At 37.1% G+C, this 14602-nt stretch overlaps 1 long non-coding RNA gene across 1 annotated transcript in view; it reads right to left on the bottom strand.

Moving 5' to 3' along the window:
* Positions 1-14137, bottom strand: part of LOC116421606 — a 78637-nt gene extending 64500 nt beyond the window's left edge. Inside the window, exon 1 of the long non-coding RNA XR_004232062.1 lies at positions 13604-14137. This is a non-coding gene — a long non-coding RNA (uncharacterized LOC116421606). The remainder of the gene's footprint in view (positions 1-13603) is intronic.
* Positions 14138-14602: the final 465 nt, after the last annotated feature.

Raw genomic sequence — 14602 nt, 5'->3', positions numbered from 1 at the left:
ATGACATTTAAGCTTTGTTTTAAAGAAAGAGAGAGATTCTTCAAATTGACCAAAATGACAAAAAAAAATGATGAATGTTGGAGGGGATGTGGGAAAACTGGGACACTAATACATTGTTGGTGGAGTTGTGAACTGATTCAACCATTCTGGGGAGCAATGTGGAACTGTGCCCAAAAGGCTATGACATTTTGCATGTCCTTTAATCCAGCACTATCTCTACTGGGCCTGTATCCCAAAGAGATCATTTAAAAAATGTAGCAAAATGTATACTGGCAAGGAACTGGAAACTGAGTGGATGCCCATCAGTGGGGGAATGACTGAATAAGTGATGGTATGTGAATGTTATGGAATGATATATAAATGATATATAAAAATGATGAGAACAATGATTTCAGAGATGCTGGAGAGACTTAACATGAATGAAGTAAATATTACCAGAACACTGTACTCAGCAACAGGAATTCTGATGGATGCGGCTCTTTTTAGTGGTGAGGTGATTCAGGCCAGTTCCAATGGTCTTATGATGGAGAGAGCCATCTGCATCCAGAGAGAGGACTGTGGGAACTGAGTGTGGATCACAGAGTATTTTCACTTTCATCATTGTTGTTTGCTTGTGTTTTGCTTTCTTTCTCATTTTTTTTTCCTTTTTGATCTGATTTTTCTTGTGCCGCATGTTAATTGTGGAAATATATACAGAAAAATTGCACATGTTTAAACTATATTGGATTATTTGCCATCTAGAAGAGGGAATGGGAGAAAGGGAAGAAGAAAATAATTTGGAACACAAGGTTTTGCTGGGGTAAATTTTGAAAATTATCCCTGCATATGATTCTCTCTGTGTGTCTCTGTCTCTGTATCTATTCCTCTCTGTGTGTCTTTGTCTCTGTCTCTGTCAGTGTGTGTTTCTCTCTGTGTCCGTCTGTCTCTCTCTCTCCCCCTCTCTCTCTCAACAGGTTCCCCCATGCTGGAAGTTGTGAAAATGTCATTAAAAACTCACTCCCCCCCACACACACAAATTATTCCTTTAAATGATTACTGTATTAATGATAGGAAACCTGCTGCCTTATAGATGTATCTAGTTAAATAGGGCTGTGAAATTAGAGGGGAAATTGCACTAAGTAAGACCCTCTAGCCTGCATATGTGGAGCAATTCCATAAAATTCTTCATAAACTGATTTTTCATCACGCTGAGCTTTTTTTCTCTTTTCCTTCTCCTGACTCCCCAAAGAGCAATTAGTGTAGCAGAGTTCTAAATATTTGCATCCAAATTGCTGGTATATTCCTGCCCCATTGCAACCCATTACTGTCAAATGGTCCCTCATGACAAAGGAGATGAGTACATGGATTATAGAGGGTTAGTTGCTTCCATCCATCTTCTATCTTGTCCCCTATACACATGCACATAATATGACATTTGAACTCCTTCTTCTTCCCCTAACAAGATTCCCAATAAATGGTCATCAGAGTTCCACAGCAAAGAACCCTCTCCTGCCTCAATTGCAATAGCTGCTACTGTTGCTGTATTTTTATATGATTAAATACAAGCTACATTCTTCCCCCCCACCGTCTCTGTCTCTCTCTGTATCTGTCTGTCTCTGTGTCTCTTTCTCCCCCCATCATCATCATCATCATCATCATCTTCTTCTTCTTCTTCTTCTTCTTCTTCTTCTTCTTCTTCTTCTTCTTCTTCTTCTTCTTCTTCTTCTCTCTCTCTCTCTTTCTTTCCCTCTCTTCCTCTCTCTCTCTCTCTCTGTCTCTCTCTCCCTTTCTCTCTCTGTGTCTCTCTATCTCACTGCCCCACTTTCTCTCTCTTTCTCTTTCTGTCTTTCTGTCTCTGTCTCTGTCTCTGTCTGTCTCTTCTCTCTCTTTCCCTTCTCTCTCCCTTTCTCTCTCTGTGTGTTTATCTCACTGTCGCTCTTTATCTGTGTCTCTCTTTTTTTCTTTCTTTGTCTCTCTCTGTCTTTCTGTCTGTCTGTCTCTCTCTCTCTTTCATACACACACACACACACACACACACACACACATGCCACCTTTTCACTTCGGTCCATACCTATGATTAAACAGCATGAAGAAGTCCCAGTTTGGAAACTTCCTTTGCAGATGCAAATGTTGATATGATTGTATCATAAAAGGTGAAAGATTGAGTGTCTAAATGACCTTCTTTTGAAAACCCCTCTCACAATATAATTACTTGCATTATTCTGGGCCAATCACTTTTCATTTCTTGATACCCAGACAAATCTTTAAGATCATGAATCTTACATCAATAAAGAAATGAAAAAGCATCCCTTTAATGCTTCACAATCATTGCAGTAAATGCTACAGACAAAAGTACAACCTTGCCCTCAAAGAGCTTACATTCTAAAAGGATATACAATACCTAGAGGGGAGTGCTGACCAGGGAAAGGTGACCGGGCTTAAGAAGTTACGGGAATGATGAGAGGAACTGAAGGGAAGTAAGTTGTCATATGCAACCTAGTAGTGATCATCATTATACTGATATTACTATCTGCATTAATAAAGAACTTTAATGTTTTAGAGCATTTTATAAGTATTATCTCATTCTATCCTGACAAGAACCCTGGGAGGTAAGTGTTGTTATTTTTCCACTTTACAGATTAGGAAACTGAGACAGAGAATGATTAAGTAACTTCCTCAGAGTCAAATAGAGATTAAACTTGGGGATTACTGACTCCAAGTCCAGTGTTGTATTCATTGAACCATCTAGCTAACTAGATAGAATGGACAACATAATATATTTCACCAAACAGGAGAACATGGAGGAGGGGGAGGAGGCAGCATGTGAGTTTGAGAGCCAAAAGGGTTAAATCTTCCAATAAATGTCTCTGAAATGCATGGTCAAGGGAAACCTAGCTGGTGAAGAGTTCACCAGGAGTCAAAAAATCAAACTTACTTCTAATAGTGGATTGTGTGAGGTGCTCATCGAGCAGGTCAGTCAGGTCCTATGAATGAGGGATGGATGTAGAAATTAATTCTAAATAGGATGCCTGATGATCTGACTCAGTGTAAGGTACATCTAGGCTGGGCACTCATTATGCTGACAAAATCATCGGCCCAAAATAATACAGCCAACATATTAAAAAACCATGACCCAAAAAATGATTTAGTTTGCAAAATCTGCCAAATTGTATACCTTGTAAACCGCCAGTTGCCTTATTTATAAAATGAAGGGGGTTGGATTAGATGGACTCTGAGATTTGTTCTACCTCTAAATCCCCTACCCTAACATGCCCTTGAAATGTTTCAGTCTCCATTCCTCATAAAGAAAAATATGTTCAGTGATTCGTTGGGAGCCTTAAGGGTATAGTTTAAAATTATTTAAACCAAATTAGCATTTGGCTTAAAGGGGAAACAGCCCTTGCATTTTAGGATGTTCTAGAATAATAAACTTATATAGGTTTGGAAAATTAATTCAGAAGACCTACTATGTCCTAGATCTATCTTCACATACAGTGGTAAAGAAATGTCTATTTTAATATAATCAGTCTTTTAGATTATGAAAAATATCTACACCGTAGCAGAATAGAGAACTCATTTGTTGAAAATAATAACCATAAGGAACTTGGTATAGCAGGGCAGAATGGCTACATGAATACCCCCTGATTGAAGAATGGGAAATGGCATTATTAAGATAATGGAAAATGTCCCATTTTCAACTTTGTGAGGAACTTTGAAAGGGATGAATATGAAAGACTATTGACTTTGGAATCAGGAAGATCCAAGTTCAAATCTTCCACCAAATCTTGACTTGTTGTTTGTCCCTGGATAAGCATTTTCACATCTCTTTATAGATGCATGTGAGGGCACTGGACTTGCTGGTCTCTACCATTCCCTTGAGCTCGAACTCCAAGTTATTATGAGAAGAGAGAATTTTCTAGTGAAGGAAAGGAGTTCCTTCCATCAGGAAGAAAGTCACATTGACAGGCTAACAATGTCAATTAGGAAGCAGTGTTGAGGAAACATTCAAAGCAAACAGGGATCCAACGATTCTGCCAAGCATGGGACCCTCTCTGAATGTTAATGGGAGATTACTATCTAGAACAATAAAAGAGTTCATTTTCAATTTTATTTGCAAAGAGACATTAAGAATAAAAGCCCTGCTTATCAGCGAGGGGTGATAGAAGTTGAAAATCTGTTATGAAACCAAGGAAATGGATTTTTGATTTTCATTTTTTGTAGTTGAATTGTGACCTTTTTTTTCAATCAGGATAATCACTCAGTGAGTACCCAGCCTAGAATTTGGTCTGGAGCCTGAGTGACAGGCTTTGGGGCATAAGAGAAAGCAGAGATCTGGTTTTGTTTTCATTTGAATACAAAAGAGGTGAAAACCCTTCTCTCTTTATTTTTAGGTACTGGCTTTCATAATGCAGCACTTCTGGAAATAGAACAGCTGAAATAATTTATTTTTCTTTGTTTGCAGCATCATGCAAGCCGAGGTCAATCTCTGCCAGGCTCTGCAAAGCTGGAGAGCCAGAGAGGGCAATCTGAGATGTGCTGAGCTGCCCACTGAAATGCACTCCACTTCTAAGTATGGAGCAGCTCATCACCATTCAGCTCATAATGAAGTGATGAGTTTTTTGGTCTGCCAAGGAATGAAACGAAAGAGCAATTCTTCTAACTGACTCTTGCTCAGCCTGTGCAATGTCCTTCCCCGGCCTAAGAAATGGTGATGGGGTAGTGCAAGTCAGAGGGCACTAGGAAACACTCAGGATTTTGAACCACATGCTGTAGAAATACTTATTTAACAGTAGATGCTCTAAATATGAGATTCAGGAAAGTACATTAGAAAGAACCTCTACTACTTAATACCTCAAGTAAATCATTTCTCCTCAATTTCCTCCATCTGTAAAATGCTGAGTTTGGACTGAGTAGAATTTTATTTCCTTTTTTACTTTAAAGAAATGATCCTTTCTGAATATTAGTCATTGGTACGCAGGACAAAGTTGAAGGGGGGAGGTCAGAGAGCAAAGAAATAATATTAATATTGACAGGTATGATTTCATTTATATAGGGAACTCTCAGATAAGGAAACTAGTTCTAGCAATATAGGTTTGTACTTTCACCAAAACTTATAATTTTGAAGAGTTACCTAAAAGTCTAAGGGGTGACCTGCCCAGGATCACACAGCCAGGATGTGTAAGAGGTAGGATTAAGTCTTTTTGGCCAACTCTTTTGTACATCACACTGTGTCCCTACAAAAGTAGAAACAGTGGTATACATTTTGATAACTTGAATAAAACATGAATTTAGTTCTGAGTCTTGAGAAGAGGGTGATCTGTTTCTTATTCAAAATTATCAATAAAATAATTGAAAAAGTCAGAAAATGCACATTTGCATTCTGCTTCTAATTCAGTCAAATGGCAAATGGGATGCTCCAGGTTGAGGGTAACTGAGGAGTCTCGAATCCATTGGTGAATTAGAGGGGCACCAAACTTCAATTGAAGACTTTCCTCCAGTAGAATAGGCACATGAGAACAATTTACTCCAGTTAACATGAAGGTGTTGGGGATCATTTAGAATTTGGTCAATCATTAAATGTGTTAAGATCATCCACTGCATTCTGGACTTTTGTCTTGACTTTTTGTCTTGCCGCTGGGCTGAAAACTTTGTACAACTATGCTTCATTTAAATCCAATTCATGAACAAGTCAAGACATCACTTATAATGTCAAGGTTTCTCTTTGAAGGCAAAGGGCAAACAATATTATATTTTTGGCATTGTACTAAGCTCCCGAACTACCAAAAAAGGGCCAAAAAACCCATGACTTCAGCCCCCAAGGAATTCATCCTCTACTGGAACAGATAAATGTGGAAATAACTAGATGAGTATATGGCTCTGGGCAACCACAGCTGTGGAAATACCATACATGCTGGGATTATGGTCCCAATCCCCATTTACACTTGAAGGTTGGATCCCATCCAACCCACAAACCTCCTTTTACAAATGAAGGAAATTGAGGCATCGATTGGGAATTTACCCAAGATAATAAGTAGCAGAAGTTTTTTTCCATTTCACTATTATGAATCTAAATTAAAATAGCTGGTGTGTTAATCTGTATTTATACAGTTCTGAGGATTCCTTAGTGCCTCCTGACCCACATCACTTGAACATTATCACTCAGATCACGGACAGGCATTGTACAGACAAAGGGTCTTTCAAAAGAAGTGTCTCATTCATTTCATCATCAGGTCTAAGAATTAATTACATTGTCACCAGTCGAGTGGTGAAGGACCTCTCCATAATTGGAGGCAGAATTTTTTCAGTCAACAGAATTGACATATCTCTGAGATTATCCTTCCATGCTCTCCAGAGCAGGGATTGGGCTTCACTGACCCTGCTATTTCCAAAATGTGTGACTTTGAGAATATCACTTCCCTTCTAGTCCTCAATTTCCTCAGTTTTCAAAATCTCCATGGACCTTCAGACTCCATGATTTTAGGGTTATGTAATTTTCAGGACAAATATGGACTGTCTTATTAAGAGTAACTGGAAGAAATTATGAAAAAGGAAAATTAAAGTCAATTATTAGAAATGGAAAACAAGATCTATCGGTCTACAGAGTTTTCTCCCAAAGGAAGCAATGAAAACCTACGGCTTAAGAGACTTACCAACAGATCTGGCCCCATTCCAGGACATGCACTGTCAGAATCCTAACAAGGGATTTGGATGGCTAGGTAAGAAAGGAGGGAGGAAAAGATAACCAAATGATTCTCTCCTTTCCTGACTATTCATCATTCTATAATACGGCTTTAAAATCCCAGAAATATAACATTCTTTATGTCCTCATAAAGGATAAAAAGAAACACAATGATGGAAAAGTGGGTTTGCAAAGCATTCACTCCAGGCGATAAAAGAGCAAAGAATCCTCTTCTTCCCAACCGTGAGCAGCTTGAACGCATCAAGGCGGTTTGCTTTTTCCGAAAGAATAGTCAGGATGTTAAGTTAATGAAACCCAGAACTACATAATATGTCAACAGAGCGATAAGCCTGAGTGACAAAGTAATCAAATACAGGGAGAACATTTTGGGGAGCAAAGTGGTAACAGCTGAAAGCAAGCAGGAGATAAATGGTACAGGATCCAGTGAGCCTGGAGACCCAAGTGAGAAAAAAAAAGCAGCAGGAACGGAGCATGCTCTTACATCCTCTCCAAGTCCAGGGGAAGGAGGAAAATTATCTTGACAGTGTTACAAAGGCACTGAGGCAGGAAAATAAAACTTGAGAGACTCCAGCACATTTGAAGGTATGGAAATGTTCTGGGTCACAGAAGTAAAATACGGAGAAAGCTAATTAGTCGGAACAGGGTGGGAGCTGAAGATTCCCACAAGACAATTTTTCCTACCCCTCCTCTCCTTATTTCAAAATTCAGCTGGAAAACTGTCTGATGACCCCAAGAGAGCCCACATGTGGTAGAGGAGGATGACTTGAGCTGATTCCAAGTCAGGGATAGGGAAGAGAATGCAGAGTGAATATCCAAAAACACAGATTGCAGCGTAGACAGTTGTGAAATAAAGCAGAGGACCGAAGGCCCCTGACTGTAAGAAAACATGTTCCTATTATTACAAACCTCTGTGCAATAGAAAGGAGGCAACAGCAGGGCTGTACTATAACCGAGGAGAGTTTCAGTTTAAACAAACATTGAGGTGGTTGAATTTTTAAACAGGGAAGTGACACATATGTACCTCCCACTGTGGGTGTAGATCAGACCCCTTCTACGTTCCTTATGTTTCATGTTGGCTGGCTAGGGAACCTGAGGGTATTTCTGCTTGTAAAATGGTCTTTGCTGTAATGATTAAATATCTTTCCCAAAGGCAAGGGGCAAGATGTAAGGAAAAATTATCTATGATTTATAAAATACAGTGGGATATCTGAGTGAATGGAAATAAATGTGCAAAAAATTACTTTTTATAAGTCAGTAGAGTTTTCTACTAGGCTCTCCAAAAGTAGAGAGAGACCAACAGTGAGATGGAACTCAAAATGATGTGTGTGCCTTCTGCTATTCACAGTGGAGTTTTTTAAAGGGCTATATATTGTAATTGAGATGTTTTGGTCAAGGTATTGGGGGAAGAATGGGGATGATAGATGATCTAGAAAGATGGATGAACCAGACAACAAATATGCCTTGATTACAAAACACATCCATTTTAAAAGAGCTTATATGGGCCATAGAAGAATGTTTATATAAATGCGTGTGTGTGTGTGTGTGTGTGAGAGAGAGAGAGAAAGAGAAAGAGAGAGAGAGAGAGAGAGAGAGAGAGAGAGAGAGAGAGAGAGAGAGAGAGAAAGAGAAAGAAAGTAGGAGAGGGAGAGAGGCAGAGGGAGAGATACTTGGACCTTGCTATCATGGAACCTTAGAGGTAACATAGTCCAATAGATTCATTTTAGAATTTTTTTAAAAAAAGTATTGCCCTCTCCTAGTGTAGAATTCAATAAATATGGAAACTTTTGGGGGGAATTGACTCTATCTTGGACTTCATCCAAGAGAATACTGGTGACTGAAGTGCCCAATAGAATTTGTTTCAATTTGGCCTTACCATAGAAAGGGACCCCAAGGAAATATTCCAGCAAGACTCTTAAGATACATGCGGTGTTTTGTTCCATTCACTTCTGCTAGGATGATTAAAGAAGCATGTTGTCATAAACAACAGTAGATATACATGAGTAGTGGAGAACTATTCACTCTATTACATACAAATACCAGTTTTACTGTTCTGTGGGTATGGCAGAAAATCACAGAATCTGAGAGTTGGAAGGGACCTTCAATAGTATCTATTTCAACAGATCAATAAGAGTTAGTATTAGCATAGTTTTCAGATAGGCAAAGCCTTTTACATGTTATATTATATCAGATGATATTATATATATATATATTTATTATGTGTAAATATACATATTCTTTTTCTGTATATTGTCTCTTTGCATTAGAATAGGAGCTCCTTCAAAAGACAGACTGTTGTTAGTTTTTGTTCCTTGTAGGCCCAGAATTAAGCACAATTCCTAGAACATCATAAGAGCTTATGATTGACTGACTGACTGATCCTCCCAATATTATGGTGAGGTATGTGCTGTTAATATCCCCATTTTACGTATAAGGGAACTGAGGATCAAAGCAGTTAAGTGATCCTTTGCTAGGATTTCCCAATTAGTAAAATATCCAAGGTGAGATTCCAATCACGTCTTTCTGACTCCAAGTCCAGGGTCCTAGCTACTATTTCAAGCTGTCTCTTTCCATTTCCCATCTATGACTTCTCAGATATCCCTGCTTAGAAGCTGTCTAGGAAAGAGAAATCCACAGCTTCCCAAGGCAACACTCTCCATTTTGGGACAATTATCTTTCTCAGTTTTGGCTCATCTGCAAATATGATGAACATAATACAGATAACTTTATTCAAGATGAGACAAGTGGCATCCAGCACAGAGCCAAACACATCCCAAACAAACCATCCCATCATGTTGACTAGTATAGTGTCAAAGAGAAAAACTGTCCCATATCTGTCCCATTAAAGTTGCTCTAACTCTACCCCTAAATGCCTTTGACCCGACTTTAACCTTAAATTCTGCCATGAGTCCAAATTCTCTAACTTGACTGAGGAGAAGGGAAAAATTTAAAAGGAGAAAGACAAGGATTTTCAGAATCCTGCAGAGAAAAGACATGAGATCACCAAATAATAATACATGTGGCAATCCGTTATATTTTAATATTCATATTCTACTGAATACCACATGACTATATAATTTCAGATGTGGAAGCTGGCTGATTACATTAAACCATGGCTCTATTCAAATGTCATTTCATTCCAAGATTTTTTTTTCCATTTTCCACTTGTTACTTTTTATAAAATTTATTATTCATTTATTTTTAACATTCTCTTTTTAAAATTTGTGTTCCAAATTTTTCTTCACTCCTCCCCTACCCACTGGAAAGGCAAACAATGTGATATCAATTATACATGTTAAATCATTAGCTACATTGCAAAAAAAAATCAATAAAAATGAAGTAAGTGAAAAATTACACTTCAATTTACACTCAGAGTCCATCCTTTCCCTCTGTGGAGGTGGATAGCATTTTTTTCATCATGAGTTCTTTGGAATTGTCTTGGATCATTGTCTTGATAAGAGTAGCCAAGTCTTTCATGGTTGATCATTAAATTATTGTTGTTACCGTGCACAACCACATCCTAGTTTTTCACACTTCACTTTGAATCTATGTAGATCGGGTTTTTTTTCCCTGATAACATTCTGTGTGAATGATAGTTCATTACAATATATGACACAGTTTGTTCAGTTATTTTTCGCTTAACGAGTAACTCCACAAAATTCCAATTCCTTGCCATCACAGAAAGAGCTACTATAAATATTTTTGTGCATATGGATTCTTTTCCATTTTTTTTTTTTGATCTCTTTGGGATAATAGACCTACTGGTAATATTACTGGGCCAAAGAATATACACAATTTTATAGCCCGTTGGCTATGTTTCCAAATTGTTTTCCAGAGTGGTTGGATCAGTTCACAGCTGTACTAACAATGTATCAGTGTACCTATTTTCCATCATCCCCTCCAGCCTTTGTTATTTCTGACAGGTCTGAGGTAATACATCAGAATTGTTTTAATTTGCATTTCTCAAATCAATAGTCATTTAGAGCATTTTTTTCATGTCAATACAGGTAGCTTTGATTCCTTCTGAAAAATATCTGTTCATATCCTTAAAATAGGCAAAATGAAAATAAAACTATCACTCTTTATAAATGATTTGATGGTATAATTAGAGTTCAACAGCATCAACTAAAAACTATTTGAAATAATTAACTTCTGCAAAGTTGCAGAATATAAAATAAATCCAAATAATCAGAATTTTATGAAATTCTGAAAATTATGAAATTTTCAAGAGATAGAAAGAAAAATTCAATTTAAAATAACTGCAGACAATATAAAAACTTACAAGTCTTTCTTCCATGACAAACTGAGAACTACAAAAACACTTGCAAAATCATTTTCACTCAAATAAAGTCAGATCTAAACAGCTGAGAAATATTAATTTCTCATGAACAGGTTGAACCAATATGATTTTAAAAAACAACAACTTGATCTCAATTAATTTACTTATTTAGTGCCATATCAATGAAACTACTAAATTTTTTAGAAACCAAACTATTTTATAGGACTAGAAAAACAATAACAAAATTCAATGGAAGAACAAAACATAAAAAATTTCAAGAGAGTTAATGAAACAATATGAAGGAAGGTGGACTGGAAGATCTCAAGCTATATTACATAGTGGTAATCATCAAAACCATCTGCTGCTGATTAGAAATAGATTGGAATTAATGGAAGAGATTAGGTACAGAAGATATGTTAATAAATGACCCCATAGTAATCTAGTATTTGATAAATATGAAGATCCAAGCTTTGGGGAAAAGAACTTATTATATGACAAAAAAATCACTGCTAAAAGTAGACAGCAGTTTGGCAGAAACTAGGTATAGACTAACAAATGCAACCATATACCAAAATAAGGACAAAATAGGTACATAGTTCAGAAATAGGGAATGATATCATAAGCAGATTAGGAGAGCTTGAAATAGTTTACTTGTAAGATCTATAAATAAGGGAAGAATTTGTGACCAAACAAGAAATAAAAAGCATTATAAAATATAAAACATATAATTAATTTCATTAAATTAAAAATATTTTGCACAAACAGAATCAATGCTAAAATTAGAAGGAAAGCAGAAAATGGGGGGGTGCTGAATGTTTCTTTGATAATGGCCTCATTTCTTAAATATCTAGAGAGATGAGTGAAATTTATGAGAATATGACTCATTCCCCCATTGGCAAATGGTCAAAGGATATTAACAGGCAGCTTTCAGAAGGAAAAATCAAAGCTATCTATAGTCATGTGAAAAAAAAATGCTCTAAATCACTGTTGATTAGAGAAATTCAAGTTAAAACAATTCTGAGGAACCACCTCACACTTATCGAATTGAGTGATATGACAGAAAAAGAAAACAACACATGTAGGGTAGGATGTGCAAAAATTGAGGTGTCGATGCACTTTTAGTGGAGATCTTAAATGATCCAACTATTTGAAAAGCAATTGAGAACTATGCCCAAAGGACTACAGGACTATGTCTACCTTTTGACCCTACAATCTCATTACTAATTCTGTATCCCAAAGAGATAAAAAAAAATTGTAGAAAGTCACATATATTTGGTTAAATGTGTGTGTGTGTGTGTGTGTGTGGTGGAGGGAAAGAATTAGAATTTGAGAGGATGCTCATCATTTGGGCAATGGCTGAACAAGTTGTGCCATATGGTTGGGATGCAATACTATCATGTTAAAAAGAAATGATCAGAGGAATGATTTCAGAAAAACCTGGAAAGACTTATATGAACTGATTCAAAGTGAACTGAGTAGATCCAGGACATCACTGGACCGAGTAATAGCAATATTTCCAATGATCAGCTCTGAAAGACTGCTATTCTCAGTAATATAATCATATAGGTCAATTATGAAGAAATTTTGAAGGAAAAGGCTAGTCACTTCCAAGAAAGAACTGATGGGAGTCTAAACTCAAATTGAAGTACACTTTTTTTTAAACTTGATTTTTATCTTTTTGGTCTGTGTTCTTTTTTGAAATATATTTTGCATGACTGCATATATAATAATCGATATCAAATCTATATCTTGCTTTTTTCAAGTAGGAAGGAGAGGGAGGGAAAGGGAGAGAATTTAGAATTCAAAAATTATTTTAAAAAATACTTTCAAATGTCCTTAAATGTAATTTAGAAATCATAAAATAAAAAAATTCTGTTAAAAAAAGAAATGAGGCCTTTATTATAGAAACCTGCCATAAATCTGTTTGATATTACTTCATTGTTTATGCTACTTTTTAGCAACATATAGTTTCCTTAATTATCTTTTTAATTAGGTCTGTTTTTACTTTTACTTTGATCAGATTGTTATTCTTGCTTTATTTTTAAACTTCAGTTGAAGCTGGAGATTCTGCCCCAGTACTTTATTTTATTTTATTTTAAAAGCTTATTGATATTCCAAAGCAGTTGGAATGCAGTCTATCTCAAATTCCAACTGTTAGCTGCTTTATAGACAATTTCCTTATAAGGGGAAAACAATTCTGATTTGTAGACTTCTCAATGGGGAGGTGGGATTAGTGTTACCTCAGTTGTTCCCCATTCCAGCATCATAGAGAGATGGAATTAGAGCTAAAGAGATGGGAACAGCCCTCAGATGGTGAGAGAAGCTCTCAGAAGATGGGAACAGTCTATAAGAGATGAAAATAGTCCTAAGCAGACTTCCCCTTCTCCTGTAAACTGGCTGAGTACAGTATCCAACGGATGATCAAGGTTAAGACATAGGAGTTAATTCAGACTAATACTGGCTGACTACTCTTTCTCTCTCTCTCTCTTTCTCTTTCTCTCTCTCTCTCTTTCTCTTTCTCTCTCTCTCTCTCTCTCTCTCTCTCTCTCTCTCTCTCTCTCTCTCTCTCTCTCTCTCACACACACACACACACACACACACACACACACACACACACACACACACACACACACTCCTTTGGTACTTACCATCCTCAAGGAGTTAGGGATGTTCAAGCAGAAAGAGCATCTCTGTTGTGATGACTTGCAGAGCCCTTTTCAGAGTTATTCATTGACTTTTGGTGCCTACCTTTCATCCAATTCTCACCTGTGGCTTCAAGAAGCTGGCTTGCAGTGGTCACAGCCCAGAAAACATATCAGCATATGGGCTAAACCAGGCTGAGAGTAACTTATAGGCCCCATACCCATTTGTGAAATGGAGGTGTCTACCCCAAGCATATGAAGACTTCCCCATTTCCCCATCCTGCTTTAATCTCTTCCCTTCTTACTTCCCTGAAAGGTAAGATGTATATTATTCCTTGAGTCAATACTATTGAGAGACTCAAGTATGCTCAATGCTTACCCTCCCATTTCCCTCTCCACTGTACTACATCTTTAGAGCCTCTTCATGTAAAATAGTTTGTGCCTTCCCTCCTCCTCCTCCCCAAGTCAACAAGTGAAAACACGTGCAAACTCTCTCTACATATCTTTGTGGTGTTTTTTTAATGGTTGCCTGGAGATGATTATGGGAGAGTCACAATGATTCCTTCCTTACTCCACCATCTTGACTCCTGGAAGTATCTGAAGCATTGTTTTAAAGTTCTTCAAGAGGAATGCTGGGAGAATTTGGTTGCATTACTACCCCTAGCCTGTCTTCTTGGCTTCACCTCAAATCCCAAGATTTAAAAGACTTTACAAACAAAACGAAGAGTAAATTAGATTTGTTGGGAGGCCCATGTTTTATTTTAGACTGCAGGTGCCCCTCCTGATAGGAACCTCACTATGCAAAAAACTTAATAGCACTCCAACAAAGCCTTCCTAGACACAGTGTTTAATTGTTCTTTGCTGTGAGGAAGAATTAGCTCTATATAATTTAAACCAAGGAATTTATATATTTTAAAATCTCTACCTTTATATCACAGTCTTGAAAGGGTCATTTACTAAATAGAATCTAAATATTCATATAAGGTGGGTGTTATTGCACTTCTA

The sequence above is a fragment of the Sarcophilus harrisii genome, chromosome 1 (genome assembly GCF_902635505.1).
Source record: "Sarcophilus harrisii chromosome 1, mSarHar1.11, whole genome shotgun sequence".
NCBI lineage: Eukaryota > Metazoa > Chordata > Mammalia > Dasyuromorphia > Dasyuridae > Sarcophilus > Sarcophilus harrisii.
This window is presented reverse-complemented; position numbering and strand designations above follow the sequence as displayed.